The following is a 15992-nucleotide window of genomic DNA, read 5'->3' on the forward strand; positions in this document are numbered from 1 at the left end:
AGATGATGACCACAGACTATTCTAGAGAGTTCAATGGAACATTGGCAGGCTCACAACTTGTAAGTATTTTGAACTAAGTTTTCACCAGGTGTACTCCATCCCCCTTGGTTGCCTTATTGATATATATTTCTAAGGAATCCATTAAGCATTATTGTCTATCCCAAAGATAATCCTTAGGATAAGTCCCTTGAATTAGATGCTTTAGGGACGGAGAGTGGGGATAACGGGAATAGGAAATCAGGTTGAATGATTTGATGAAAATAAAGAATTTAATATTGGATTAGGTATCGAAGTTCATAACTATTTCTGGGATGTACTTGACCCGGTTGGCATGGTCCATTTGGGTTGCATGGAATTACAACACTTGGATAAACTAAATGAGAGAAATGCCACTTAAGGATTATTAATATATTATAAGTCCTAATATATTAATAATATTAATTAATTAGTATTGATCAAAGAATTGATTTGAAATTAATTAAGTGATCAAAAAGAGACTAATTAAATATATGGGGTTGATTGTGTAAATAATCTATTCTTATATAGTGGGCTAATGATCCATGGTTTGTATGGATTAGGATAAAACCCATAAGGTGCTCCATGGATAATCCATGGAGGTTACAAACCCATGGATCCTGGAATATGAAAAGCCATGACAATTAGGGTTTACATGGTGTAACCCTACTTGTGCCACAACTATATAAAGACCCCTAGTCTAGCAAAATTGGCACTACTTGTACAAGATAGAGGGCTAGCCAATTTTGAGGTGTAAGTGAACTTCTCTCAAGTCTATTCCAAGATTTGTAGTGTTGTGTGAGACATTCGAGGCATCACACTTGAGGTGTTAGGCTCACAAGGTTCTTAAGGAATCCAAACTACAAAAGGTATGTTCTTCTTCTAGCATTTATGTTTAAAAGTTCCCCATGGTATGCTAGATAGGTTAAGAACCTTGGAAAGTAAACTTTGCATGTATCATAGTAAAACATAGATCCAAGGTTTCTAGGGATACATGTACACCTTAGGAGTGTTAGAATGCTCAAAATCCTACAGTGGTATCAGAGCCTAGGCTTGTTTTCTTGATATTTGATGTAAACTTGTTGAAAAACTCGAAAAATTAGTTGTCTGGACAGTGGACTCGCCGAGTCCATGGGGGGACTCGACGAGTCCATGCCTATATTCAACCAACTCGACGAGTCAGTTCATGCACTCGACCGAGCTCAAGTAAGTTTTCCCTAAGATACCCATACCTTTATGTTATGTTATGATATGATTACAAAAACTGCATGCTAGATTAGGGCTAAGGATCTATGAAGGATGCCTTTTATGCCTGTTGTATGTGTATGTGAACTGCATGCTAGAATAGGGCTAAGGATCTAGGAGGATGCCTAATATGCTTGTTGTATATGCTTATTGAGCTGCATGATAGTACCGAGTAGTCGGTGATATGATAGCCTGGATAGGATATGTTGGTTTGGGGTACTCAATGCCCGAATGTTGCTTGCTTTGTGCCTTTTAGGAGTCCTAGTTATATTTAATTAACTAGTAGACGAATACATTAAGTTACATATTATGCGGACGAAATAATTTCAGAGGGTTAGGTCTAGCCCTATTTCGTAGCTCTTGTTTGAGTCAAACCATTGTAGGGCAAGACCTCTCATTTGAAGAATTATATGGTCTTAGTAATATGTAATGGTATTTGCGAGCTAGTTAGGGAGAGATGACATGGACTTCTTATGCAGTTGATGGCGGAGAATGGGTTGGAGAGTTACCCTAGGGTAAGCCTAGGATGAGATTAGTGCAACGAGCAGTAATGGTAGGAGGGACTTGATGAAGTCAAGGCAATCCTTGAGGAAAGTACAAATAAATGTGGAAGGTAGTGTGGGCTCGTACTACTGAAAGCAGGGGATCCGTACTCGAGTCAAGGAGGGCCGAGATAGAACCAGGGAACTTGTAGTACGTGAGGCTTCCTGAGGTTATGTATGACCCTGACGATTATGTGTTTTGTTTCAGAATGGTGATGATTATGCGTCACGGAACAGGAGAAACGGGATTAGGATCCAGTTCGGGATCAGGTTCAGGATCAGGTACCGAGCTAGTTGATGAGGGACTACATGAGTTCATTGCTTCTGAGATCACAAGAGGCATCCTTGAGGCAACCCCATTGATTTTTTGGTCGATCAAGGAGGGGATCATCGAGCTGATGGAGGATCGCCTCAGAGCATTCCGGAGGGACATGGCATCCATTCAGTCAGGGGCACGCACACTGTCCTTTAAGTACTTCAGGGGATGTGGTGCACCACACTTCCATGGGGTGAAAGACCCCATAGTTTCCAGGAGATGGATTGCAGACATGGAGTCTGCTCAGTTGATTAGCCTCTGCCCTGAGGGGTCGAAGGTCTGGTATGCTGCAGGATGTCTGAGGGACAGGGCTAGAGATTGGTGGGAGTCAGTTGGTGATTCTTTGGGAGCCTCCGCCATTGAGGCTATGACCTGGTCTGACTTTGTGACCAGGTTTAGGGCTGATTTTGCGCCAGCTATGGAGCTCCAGCAGTTGGCCAGAGAGTTCTTGGATATGAGACAGACGACTGAGTCGGTGGTGGAGATTATCGCCAAGTTCAGGGAGAGGGCCTTACCGGTGCCTCAGTATGTAGGGGATGAGGAAATGCGAAATACCCGCTATCATGACATGTTAGGGCTGACATCCGGAAACATGTCAGCTACTCGGCATGCACGACTTTGGATGATATGATTACGAGGGAGAGGGAGAGGGAGATTAACATTGAGCATCTCCGAAAAAGGAAGGCGAAGACTGACCAGGTTACATGGGTTTTAGGGACGAAACCCAAGGGATTCGACGCTAGGTCGAAGGGCCAGCAGGATCGGGGTCGTTGTGGGAAATTCAACAAGTCACATGAGGGGCCCTGCAAGGCAGGAGGATCGGGCTGCTACAAATGCGGCAATTCTGTGCATTTTAGTAGGGATAACACCCCCTACCACCCATAATTCATACATCAGAGTTACTGTGTTTCCACTGCAACCAGCGAGGCCATAAAAAGGCCAATTGCCCGAGATTGACAGCAGCAGCAGTTATGCCAGTGGTGGCGCCAGCTCCAGCGACCCTGCGAATTACTGATGGTCGGCAGGGTAAGACAGAGGCTCTAGTGGTGAGGAGTCGAGCCTTCCAACTGACTACCGAGGAGGCACGCGCCGCACCCGATGTGGTGACGAGTATGTTTTCTTCTCCCTATCTCTTATTTTAGGTTGTTTATGATATTTATGTATATGTTTTATGTGTTGCTTAGGATCGGTCCATGTGACCGGTATCCCAGTTCAGGTGTTGTTCAATTCAGGGGCTACCCAATCATTTGTCTCTCTTGCCCTTAGCAAGAGGTTACCTGAGTCTTTGGGCCTGTTGGATTTCCCTCTAGAGGTCGATATTGCGGATGACAGATCAATTCAAGCATCAGACGTTTTTTCCGAGATTGTGTTTTGAGGCTGTTCGAGGAGCGCTACCTGGTAGATTTGGTTCCCATACCATTGTGTGGGAACAAAGTAGTCATCGGTATAGATTGGTTGAGCCCTAATGGAGCAGTGATCGACTGCGCGCAACAGTTGGTTCAAGTCAGGACCCCAAGTGGGGGAGAGCTGGTGATTCAAGGCGAAAGGCCACAGCGCGGGCCAGCTTTATGCTCAACAAAAAGGGTTAGGCGCTACCTTCTGCAAGGTTGTGTCGGATATGTTGCCTATGTAATGAATACCCGAGAGGAGGGTAGGGCGACCGTGAGTGATGTGCCAGTGGTGCGAGAGTACCCGGACGTATTTCTAGAGGATTTTTCGGGGATACCTCCGGAGAGACAGGTGGAGTTTAGGGTTGGCCTAGTCTTGGGTGTGGCTCCAATAGCCAAGGCCCCGTATCGGTTGGCTCCTTCTAAAATGTAGGCTACACAGCTGCATGAGCTATTAGACAAGGGATTCATCATACCGAGCAGTTCGCCCTGGGGAGCCCTGATCCTGTTTGTGAAGAAGAAGGACGAGTCTCATCGGATGTGTATAGACTACCGGGAGCTAAACAAGGTAATGGTGAAGAACTGTTACCCACTCCCGAGGATTGATGATCTTTTCGACTAGCTTCAGGAGGCATCTTGGTTTTCCAAGATAGATTTGTGGTCAGGCTACCATCAGATGAGGGTCAGAGACGAGGAAGTATAGAAGACTGCTTTCCAGACTCGCCATGGCCACTACGAGTTCGTGGTGATGCCTTTTGGGATCACCAATGCTCTTGTCGCGTTCATGGACCTCAAGAACCACGTATGCGGACCGATGTTGGATTGGTCTATGATAGTTTTCATTGACAACATCTTGGTTTACTGCAAGATGCGGGATCAACATGAGGAGCACTTGTGGGAGGCGTTGGATACCCTGGGGAGGGATAGCTTCTATGCCAAGGTCTCCAAGTATGAGTTCTGCTTGCGCGAGGAGCAGTTTCTTGGGCACCTTGTCAACCAGAACGGGATTTTGGTTTAATCGCCAAGGTGGAGGCCGTGATGAGATGGGAGGTTCCAAAGTCTCCATTTGAGATTCGGAGTTTCCTTGGATTGGTAGGCTATTACCGTAGGTTCATTCAGGACTTCTCCAAGATAGTCGTGCCCCTGACCCGGTTGATGAAGAAAGTCGTTGTATTTCGTTGGGGGGCTGAGCAGTAGGCAACATTTGAGACTTTGAAGACGAGATTATGCGAGGCGCCAATTATAGCCCTGCTAGAGGGCGTGGAGGATTTTGTAGTATACTGCGATGCGTCCATTTCGGGTTTGGGCGCAGTATTGATGCAGAGAGGGCATGTCATTGCCTACTCCTCGAGGCAGCTGAAGCCTCACGAGGCGAATTACTCGACACATGATTTGGAGTTGGGGGCGGTTGTCTTCGCCCTCAAGATTTGGTAACATTACTTCTATGGGGTCCGTTATACCAAATACACGGATCACAAGAGTTTGAGGTGCCTCATAAATCAGCCAAATCTAAACATGAGGCAGCGTCGATGGCTAGATGTGGTGAAGGATTATGAAAGTGAGATCCTCTACCACCCGGGGAAGGCTAATGTTGTGGTCGATGCTCTTAACTGTACGGCATCCCCGATCAGAGAAATTTGTTTGTGGATGACAGTAGTGACTTCACTTTTGTAGCAGATCCGAGAGGCCCAGCAGGAGGTTATGAAGGAGGAACATCGGAAGAGCGAGCGTATTGTGGGTCAGGTTTCGTCCTTCGACTATGATAGTCATGGGTTATTGACACTAAACCGTAGGGTGTGGGTCCCGTACCATGGACGTGTGTGTCAGGTGTTGATGGAGGAGGCACACAAATCCAGGTTTTCTATTCATCCCGGGGCGACGAAGATGTACATAGATCTTCATCCTGATTACTGGTGGCCCTATATGAAACGGGATGTAGCCTGGTATGTTGAGAGATGTCTTACCTGCAGGAAGGTCAAGGCAGAACACCAGCGGCCTCACGGCTAGGGATGAACATCGGAACCGGGTACCCGCTTTTGGAACCGGAACTGTCGGTTTTGGAACTGGAACCGCCTTAAGCGGTTCCGGTTTCGGTTCTCATTTTTTCGAAACCGCTACCTGCTAGGCACCCGCCGGAACCGGTTTATATATATATATATATATATATATATATATATATATATATATATATATATATGTGTGTGTGTGTGTGTGTGTGTGTGTTACTTAGATCGGTTTAGAATATATTGGTCTGATTGTGTCTGTCTTTGGTTCGAATTGATTTGATTTGGATCGAACCAAATTGCGGTTTTATCGACAAAAGTTAACAAAATTAATGTAACCAAATTACCTGCTCCCAAAACTGGAATCGCCGGTTCCAGAACTGGTTCAAACATTTAAGAACTGCCTAGAGCGGTTCCGGTTCCGGTTCTAACTTTCTAGGAACCACGGATTCTGGTTCTCGCCAAACGAGGCGGGTACCCGCCTATGCTCATCCCTACATATGGCAAGACGCAACCGTTGGACATCCCCATGTGGAAATGGGAAGATATTGCTATGGATTTCATCACCAAGCTTCCCAAGACCGCACGGGGAGTGGATTCCATATGGTTCATCGTGGATCGGTTGACTAAGAGTTCCCATTTTGTACCGATCCAAGAAAGCATCTCGGTCGAGAAGCTGACCGATATCTACATCCGAGAGTTAGTAGATCGCCACGGAGTGCCAGTCTCCGTGATTTCAGACAAATACATGCGGTTTACTTCCAGATTCTAAAAGAAATTTCATTACGAGTTGGGTACACGTCTACACTTTAGCACCGCTTTTCACCCGCAAACGGATGGTCAGAGCGAGTAGACCATCCATACCTTGGAGGATATGTTGCGAGCGTGTGTCTTGGATTTCGGTGGTAGCTGGGATTAGTGTTGTAAAACTCGCCGATTTGGCCGAGTACTCGCTACTCCCCCCTTGCCGAGGCGAGTTACATAATCCCGAGTACTCCCCGATCGGCCCCTTACGAACTGAGTAGTGTTGTTAAATTCGGCCAACTCGGTGATTAATATGTATAATATACTTAATGATTTATTATTTAACACACACACATATGATTATTACTACAAATATATCTTAAATTTTCAGTAATTATTCACGGAGTGAGACCATTATGTGTTTTTCATTTTTTGTGTATTCACATGTATCCAATTTAGTTATATATTTCAATCAACTTATGATTTTATCTTATGATTTTGACATATATAATTTCCCTAAAAATATTTCTACATAAATTTCCAAATCCAAGTACTCGCTACTCGGTAGTCGGCCGAACTAGTACCGAGTAACGAGTTCTACAACCTTGGCTGGGATACCTGTCTTCCATTGGCCGAGTTCTCCTACAACAATAGCTATCGCGCGAGTATCAATCGACCTCCCTTTGAGATGTTGTACGGGAGGAAGTGCATGACCCCAATATGCTATGTTGAGGTTGGACAGAGGGTCATAGGGAGTACCTAAGTGGTACTCAAGACGACAGAGACGATCCAGCAGGTCCGGAGCAGGCTTCGGACTGCTTGGAGTCAGCAGAAAAGTTATGCCGACAAGCGTCTTTCGGACCTGGAATTCCAGGTCGGGGATATGGTTCTCCTGAAGGTGTCACCTTGGAAAGGTGTCATCCAATTCAGGAAGTAGGGCAAGTTGGGCCCCAAAATACATTGGTCCTTTCAGAGTTGCAGCCCGGGTGGGCAAGGTTGCGTATAGGCTGGATCTGCCAGCCAAGCTTAGCCAGATTCACAGTACTTTCCACATCTCCCAGCTACAGAAGTGCCTAGTATACGACTCTGCGTTGGTGCCTCTCAGGATATTCAGGTGGATGACAGCCTGAACTACATCGAGCGAGCGATAGCCATTCTCGATAGGAAGACGAAGGCGCTGAGGAACAAGGAGGTAGAGTTGATGAAGGTGCAGTGGCAACACCGCAAGGTTTCGGAATGGACGTGGGAGCCGGAGGACGAGATGAGGGAGCACTACCCCGAGTTATTTTCAGCAGTGGCAACGGACTTTGAGGACGAAGTCTAATTCAAGTGGGGGAGATTTGTAACATCTGGTAGTTGCAGGTATTAATATTATTTATTTTATTGTATAATGGGATGTTATTGGTTTGGGTCAAGATAGTTGGGCCTTAAGTTTTGGGATGAGAAAGGCAGTAGGTGGGGCGTACCATGCCTGGTACGCACAGCGTACTCAAGAGGTTGGGGCAGGTAGGCCATACCTGTACGCCCAACGTACCAAAGGGTATGCACGTAGGTTATAAAACCCTAACTTTTAGGGTTTGATCCCTATATAAAGGAGCTTATGCCTCTGGTCCAGCCTCCCTCTCACCTTTATACAGCCTACACGAAAACCCGAACCCCCTTTTGTGTGTCTTTGTGATTTGGAAGCCATTTGATTGTACTTTAGTGTAGTTTTGGTGCTTTAGAAGAGAGAGAAGCTTGAAGAAGGAGCAATGATCCACCATGAGCTTGTAGATATAGGAGATTGGCATCATTTCTGACTCTTTTGAGGTATCAAGTTCAACACATGGCCATTGTATGCTTAGATTTGTTTATGGGGGTGTTTAAGGTCACTTTTGGAATCCATTGTTGAGGCTTCTTGCATCTTAATGATTTCAGACCATAATAGTTGTCCTTTTGGGCTCTTAGAGGCACTAAGAGTCATAAAAATCAGACCTTAATGGTTAAGCCACAACCATGCAAGTGTTAGATAGTCTTAAAGCTTGTTGAAAGGACCAAAATCATGTTTTGACCCCATCCATGCATGCAAGCACATAAAGTTTGTGACTTTACGGTTTAGGAGGTCTTAAAGGACCTAGATCTACATTTTGGACATAAAGACTTAATGGATTAAGTCACAAATGATCTACCAAGGAAGTTGGCCAGCACGCTAAGCGTACACCCTGGTACGCTGCGTGTACTGGGTCAACTTCCCATTTGCGTTCAACACCAGCTTATGTTGGGCGTACGTGCCAGGTACGTCGCGTATACGCATGCAGAGTGGCTACTATGGACTTTTTGGGCCTTAGAGGGTTGGGCCTGGACTATTGGGCCCCGTGGGCCACTGTGGGGTATAGTCAGGCCCGGCCCAATACATGGGCGAGATGGGCTAAGGCCCAGGGCAGCAAATATTAGAGGGCATCACTTTAATCTGGTAAGTAATAGTATATAACACTAGTTTGACCCAAACAATTTAGCCGATTACACTAATTTTCTCGACACAAACGTGAGATGGAACTGGAGGCGAGTCGGGAGCGGGAGCGTGAAATAATTGAAGCCGCCTAACACCTTGGGAGTTGTAATCGACATTTATGTTGGTTGATTACAAATCGACACCTAGAAAACTAACGATGTAGAATATTGAAGTGTCGAATGTCTAAATCGACCGAATCCCAATTTCTAAATCTGATTTCTTCTACTCTTCTATTTCTAATTCCCATTTGGCGATTCATGTGGGTTGAAGACGTACTAAGATTGTCAATCGTCTATTTCTGGAGCCCAATTCTGATTTCACCTATTCTCCTCTGTTTTTATCGCTAGTCTGATTCGGTATTTTGGTGATTCCCGATTTGTATGAGTTGGAGTTTGAATTGTTAAGATAAGGAGGTATTTCGGTAATTTTCTGTTCAAAATATGCATCTTTCATTTCATATTTATTTGTTTTTATTACATTAGTTTCATGAGTTTGCTTCATCTCTGTTTGTTGGGGTTTTTTTGGTAGTTTGCTTAAGGGGAGTTCGAATATGTACTGAATTGTTTAATTCAAAATCAGGAGTTCACAGTTTTGGTTTCTCAGTTAAGTAGTTACATATGATGATTTAATGATATTCGTTTGATATTTGGATTTATTAATTTGTTGAATGTGACATCCCCAAATTTCTCGGCCAGAAAAGACCGATTTAATTTATGCTTTTTAAAATCAAATCAGAGAAATCTTTATAAAAGATGTTGCGGAATTGGTCCCCAAAACAAAATATGATAAAAGTTTGTCAAAACCTTTCTTTAAGAAATATATCATTTCCTTTTATATCAAAACCTCAGGATGTCATGTTCCGATAGAGATCAAAAGCATAAACAAGACATTATAAGCCTTACGACAGTTATTTGTAACTACTGGCCTATAATCCAAAATTCACTCATCATCATCATCCGACTATGCTCGGGGTCCTCTACCTGTAATATAAACAGCTGAGTGGGTCAGGATTGGAAGCCTGGTGAGCATATAGGGTTTTCAACCCACAATACATAAATTTATTATGTTTAAACATCAATCAATCAACCTAATTACCCCAAACCCCATTATTTTATTTATTTCTTAAGGGTTTACCCTAAGAATCAACTATCACTCCTTCCTAAGGATTCATCCTAAGGAATAGACACAAAGTCACCTCGTGACCGGGGTTTATACAACGGGCACTAATTCCATAGCTTCCAAAGTTTATTCAACATGTGCTAAGTCCATAGCTCTCATTTATCGACAGTATTATTTACAGGTGTTCTCTCCTGCAATACATGTCAATGGGTTTTAGAGTACAACAAATGAACATATAGTTCATTACACCTACAAGTTGCAGGCCTGCTAGTGTTCCATAGACTGTCTAGAATAGTCCATGGTTGTCATCCATACTCTGCTGAATGACTACAACAACAACAACATCAACATCGAGGCCTCTCACCTTTCTAACACACATCAACTATTTCATCTACCCTTGTTCTACCCAACATATTTTGTAGATAAAAAGCATATACAGTTTAAAACTTGTATAAAACATCAATTCAATAGTCACCTCAATTAAACAGTTAATATATTTACACATAACACGTATTTCAAGGTAAATACTTCATATCTATGTGTAAATTGAAAGTAACTACACACTCACATGATTTAATGAAAACCGGGCAGCAATTCGTTTCCTAAAACGATCGTTTCTAACAAAACCGGGAATTTTATTGAGAAACCGGGCTCTGCGAAAGGTCGGGCTTCGAAACCGAAAAGATAAATTTTCCGGGCTTCACGGGCACTTCGTGGCGTATTCCGGGGCTTATAATCGATATCGGGGCTTCGGGGGATGATAATATGAAAGAAATATGGAGAAAGGGGCTAAAAATGACAAGTTCAAAATACCCCCGGGAGGTCTCGCACCCTTCTGTTTATAGGGTGGAGCTTCTGATCGGACGGCTGAGAAGGAACTACACGTCGTAGATCCGAGGGCTCGCAGGCGAAGGCTCGCACGAGGGTTGCGCATGCGAAGGGCTGCTGGCAGTCTGTGATTGGTCCGAGGCGTGTGTCCGATGCGCAGGTGGTCAGCATGTGCGAGGGTCTCGGTGGCACTCGCTGATTGGACCGCGGAGTCGTCTTACACGTGCAAGGCTCGGAGCTAGGTGCGAGGCTCGGACTAGGCTGCACACGCTTCGCTCCTCGGATGTGCCACGGCTTCGGATGACTCAGCAGCTCGGTGACTCAGTAGGTTGGTAACTCAGCAGGACACGTGGCACTTTTTCAGCGAGGATGACGTGGCAACTCAGGACTATGCGAATTTTCTCGATTTTCGCGCCAAAACTTCTAAAATCCATAACTTTCGCATACGAGCTCCGTTTTTGACGTTCTTTATATGCACACGTAGCTAAAATTATTCTCTACAACTTCCGTTTAGACTTCGTCGGCTAATTTTGACTTTAAATTTTATATTATTATTTTTAACACACCGGGACAGGAAATCCGTTAAAAATTCATAACTTCTTCATCCGACGTCCGTTTTCGTCAGACTTTTCACCGTTGTGCTCCTAATGACGAGACCTTCAATTCTCATTTAGGTTGTGTCGGCTAAAAATCGCTCGATCTAAAATTCGAGTTTTTAGCTGTCTACTGCTAAGCTGAAACTTCGAAAAATCATAACTTCCTCATACGAAATCAGATTTGGGCGTTCTTTTTATCGAACTTCTCGGTTTAACGAATACTATGACTTTCGTTTAGATTATAAGGCTAAAAAGTAGCTTATCAAATACTCACTTTTTACGACACTCAGCACCGTGCCGGTTTTGTCGCGAAACTTCGACAGGTCATAACTTCTTCGTTATAACTCGGATTTCGGCATTCTTTATATCCCCGAAATCCTTGTTTCGACCACTACAACTTTATGTAAAGTTATCGGGCTTATCTCACACTTTAATTTTTATGCTTATTTTTATTTTTAATTAATTAAACCCTAATAATTAAGCATAAAACACATAATTCACATAATTCCTTTTCATTTCTTCTAAATGAGTTACAAAGGTTAACCTAGACCATTATGTCAATATTAATGCCTAGCCTAGAAACACGGGCGTTACAACTCTCTCCCCCTTAAGTGATTCCGTCCCCGGAATCACACAATGACAAACAACTACGGGTAGCGACTCACTATGTCACTCTCCGTTTCCCAAGTGGGATTTGGCCCATTTATATATTTCCAATGTACAGGCACTAAATCGACTATCTTACGTTACAACTTCTTAGTCTTACGGTTAACGATTGCCTCAGGTTCTCCAATTAACCTCTTGTTCTCGTCCAACCTTAATTCAGAAATGGGAATTATGTCGGGCACACCTCCCGTGAACTTTTTCAAATAACACACATGAAAGGTGTTATGAATACTCTCTAGTTCTTCCGGTAATTCTAGCTTGTAAGCTTGATTCCGGATTCTCTGAAGAACTTTAAATGATCCAATAAACCTTGGACTCAACTTTCCCCTTCTACCAAATCTTATAAGTCCCTTCCACGATGAGACTTTAAGTGAAACCGAATCTCCAACTTCGAATGATATCGGTTGTCTTTTCTTGTCAGCATAGCTCTTTTGAGTAGCTAACATCTTTTTCCCTAATCACTTCCAACTTTTCAGCAATCTAATGGACTATTTCAAGTCCCATAAACTGCTTTTCCTCGGCTTCCAGCCAACATGATGGCATCCGACACTTTTTCCCATGCAAAGCGTGATAAGGTACCATCTTGACACTTGAGTGGAAACTATTATTTATAGGTGAATTCTACTAAAGGTAAGTGTTCATCCCAGTTACCTTGAAATTCTAGGGTACATGCTCTCAGCATATCCTCCAACGTTTGAATCCTCCATTCGCTCTGACCATCGGTTTGCAGATGGTAAGTTGTATTCAAACATAACTTGGTACCCAATTTCCTTTTATAGACTCCTCCAAAACCTTAAGGTAAAACGGTTGTCATGATCGGATACAATCGTTAACGAAACACTGTGAAGCCTCACAATTTCCTTCACGTAAGAATTTGCAAGTTTATCCATAGACCATTTCTCTTTGGCTGCTATGAAATGCGCACTCTTAGTGAAGCGATCAACGACCACCCAAATCATGTCGTGACCGTTCGTTGTTCTGGGCAGTTTAGTCACAAAATCCATGGTGATGTCTTCCCATTTACCCATGGGTACGGGTAAAGGTTCTAAACTCCCATATGGTTTCTGATGTTGTGCCTTAACCCTAGCACAAGTTACACACTCGGCCACATACTTAGCAACATTGAGCTTCATCGTCGGCCACCAATAATAGGGTTTTAAATCCCTATACATTTTTGTACTGCCAGGATGAATCGAGTACATGGTCTTGTGAGTTTCTTCCATCAGAAGATCTCTTACTCCGTCCGTCTTAGGTACCCAAATCCTATCTTGGAATGCCTTCAACCCTTGGTTGTTTGTACCGAATACTAACGTTTTTCCCAAACGTTCTTCCTTTCGGTCACTTTTCTCTAAAGCTTCCTCTTGAGCTTTCTTTATACTTTCCACAATTTTCGAGACAACTTCAATTCTCAACGCTCTTGGCCTTTTCTTTTCAAGGTTTACCTTCCGACTGAGAGCATCAGCAACCACATTTGCTTTACCAGGGTGATAAAGTATCTCGCAATCGTAATCCTTGAGTAACTCTAGCCAGCGTCGTTGCCTCATGTTCAATTCCTTCTGATTAAAGAGATATTGAAGACTCTTATGATCAGTGAAAAGTTTACACTTTGTGCCATAAAGATAATGCCTCCATATCTTTAGGGCGAATACTACCGCTGCCAACTCCAAATCGTGAGTGGGGTAGTTCTTTTCATGCTCTTTTAATTGCCTCGATGAATACGCTATCACCTTATCCCTTTGGGTCAGAACACATCCTAACCCAACTCCAGAGGCATTACTATAAACTGTGAAGTCATCAACTCCTTTAGGTAACGAAAGAATCTGTGCTTCACACAACTTCTTCTTTAACTTCTCAAAGCTTCCTATGCTTCTCATTCCAAGTATAGACAGCTCCTTTGTGGGTCAAAGTTGTCAATGGAGTCGCGATCGAAGAAAATCCTTGGATAATTCAGTAATAATATCCAGCTAATCCTAAAAAGCTTCAGATCTCCATAGGACTTTCAATTGTAACCTTCGAGTTACAAAATAAATCCTTATTGAGGACTCCTCCTTCTTCTTGGAATAAGTATTTTCCTTCATTTATTGTAACAGACCGATGGGTCATGTTCTAATGATCTCTCATTGTATACTGCACTACTTAGACTCAGATCTCCTAGGGACAAATTTCAGAACAAAGTATACCTTCCTTCATGTTCTAATGTGATACAATCACCGTTCAACATGTATCATTTCTAACTACCAACTTCTTTAACAATGAGTGTGATACTTCTATTGATCACTTTGATCATCTTTCATTTCAATCTTCTGGCTTAAGTCAAATGTTACATCGAACTTGGTTCTCTGAACCACATAATAAACTCATCGTAGTCGGACTCAATTTGATATGACCTCTAAGGTCAGAATAACAATCATCTTCTTAGTCATTACCGAAACGATGGTAACGACAGACTAGAACAAGACGGAATCAAATAATAGCTTCTTGGTAACCTTGTGACTTTCCCTGATCCAAGTGCGAGTCATGTGCTTCCAGTTGTATAGATATCTACTAATATTCACACCTACTCATACTCGTCCCAAGTACTGTCTCGCAGTCCCCAAGTCCTAAAATCACAAAACAATTTAACACATACAAATGTGTCCAATTAATCATAAAATTTTCCTAGACTCTACTAGGACTTCTTTCACACGTATCTTCAATGATCAACTCTACTTCAACTTGGTTAGTGATGGAAATTCCAGATGATTGGGACAACTTCAAAAATTACACCAGCCATTCTATTCATCAGACGACAAAACTAGGGTTTATTTCCTTGAAACGGTTACACAAAGGTTCAAGTTTACCCTATACTATGCCTCTCATAGGCTAAACTACTTGTTATTATTCACATTACTACTTCGTAACTTGATCTTCGGGTATCAAGTCTTGACTTCTACTTCCTAGTATTATTAATCACTTCGTCAAGGATATCCTGAAATTCCTTTGGCATTGATGGTGCACTTGGCTTTGTTACTTCATTGTTCTTCTGACAATTCTTAGAAATATGGCCTTCTTCTTTACACCCGTAGCACACCTCCTTGGGAATCGTACACTTATTGGCGTAATGCCCTATTTCTCCACACTTAAAGCACTTCACCTTCCCGTCACAATTCCCAAAGTGTTTATTTTTGCACTTCCCGCACCATTTTCCTTTATCTCTTCTTTTGCCAAACTTTGAGGATATGTTGCTCTTTTTGGGCCTTGAAGACCCCTCAAATTTCCTCTTCTTGCCAACTTCAACTTTGTTGGCGGTTGTGTCATTGATCATTTCCTCAATAGACTTAGCAACCCTAATAGTTGCCTCAAGAACAGATGTCTAACCTATTGGCACAATAAGTTCATCCTTACTTTGTTGAAGTAAACGTTTTGTTTCTTCCATCTGTTCACCTAACATCATACGTACCATTGCCTGCACTCCAGTCATCGTGATTCGCTCAAGCTGTGGATTATCACTTCCGAACCCACTTTGAGTACTCAGCATTTCGATCTATACACCAATCGTAGGTGAATTTAGATCTTCATTTTCGTTAGATGTTAAGTCTTCGAAATGTTTATATGTTAGTTCCAATATCGTAGTCATACGTTTAGAATCCTACACACATAAGGTTTCCAGATCCGGGCGGCAACAGACCATAGATCCGAACAAATAATAGCATCATTATAGCTATAACACAAAACATTTAGCACATAAAAGCATTTTAGGCATCCTTCCTAAAATAAACTAGTGCTCGTGTCTAAATTATGGTAGACACTCATCTCACAATCATCACTTAGCATTCTAAGTTCAAGTCTAGAAATTCTACAATTTCTTAGTTCGCTTAAACTAATGCTCTGATACCAACTGTTACATCCCCAAATTTCTCGGCCAGAAAAGACCGATTTAATTTATGCTTTTTAAAATCAAATCAGATAAATCTTTATAAAAGATGTTGCGGAATTGGTCCCCAAAACAAAATATGATAAAAGTTTGTCAAAACCTTTCTTTAAGAAATATATCATTTCC

General features: G+C 42.7%; 1 long non-coding RNA gene across 1 annotated transcript in view; it reads left to right on the forward strand.

The window, feature by feature from the left end:
* The first annotated feature begins 8858 nt into the window (after window positions 1-8858).
* The window catches only part of LOC145069799 (uncharacterized), a 35165-nt gene continuing 28031 nt past the window's right edge, over window positions 8859-15992 (forward strand). Inside the window, exon 1 of the long non-coding RNA XR_013689683.1 lies at window positions 8859-9165. This is a non-coding gene — a long non-coding RNA (uncharacterized LOC145069799). The remainder of the gene's footprint in view (window positions 9166-15992) is intronic.

Source organism: Lactuca serriola, chromosome 8 (assembly GCF_051521515.1).
Source record: "Lactuca serriola cultivar US96UC23 chromosome 8, Lser_US96UC23_V15, whole genome shotgun sequence".
NCBI classification, from domain to species: Eukaryota; Viridiplantae; Streptophyta; class Magnoliopsida; order Asterales; family Asteraceae; genus Lactuca; species Lactuca serriola.